The sequence below is a fragment of the Penaeus monodon genome, chromosome 25 (genome assembly GCF_015228065.2).
Source record: "Penaeus monodon isolate SGIC_2016 chromosome 25, NSTDA_Pmon_1, whole genome shotgun sequence".
In the NCBI taxonomy this organism is placed as follows: Eukaryota; Metazoa; Arthropoda; class Malacostraca; order Decapoda; family Penaeidae; genus Penaeus; species Penaeus monodon.
Genome location: NC_051410.1, coordinates 30,652,816 through 30,653,164, shown reverse-complemented (window position 1 = coordinate 30,653,164; position 349 = coordinate 30,652,816).

The following is a 349-nucleotide window of genomic DNA, read 5'->3' as shown; positions in this document are numbered from 1 at the left end:
TATAGAGCAATAAAGTGAATGAACTCATTTACGTTTTTCCGATTCTTTCCACTCTAACATCGCTTTAATATCTAAACTTTGACGCTGCGGGGAAAGTAACCAAGGAAAATACATACATTATTTCGTATGTATGTATTCTTCGAAGATTTTTTAACTTGTTTTCCAAAGTGCTATCGTTTTCAATTCATACACTTCAAGGTTCTAATATCAAATGACTGGCAGATTGAAAGAAAAAAGAAAGGAAAAATGGACTGTTAAAAGGGTTACAGTACTTTATATTTTTGCTGTCATATCAGCAAGGAAGTTTTTTATCATCAATCCTCGTATTCTTGTGTGTGATATCCATGAC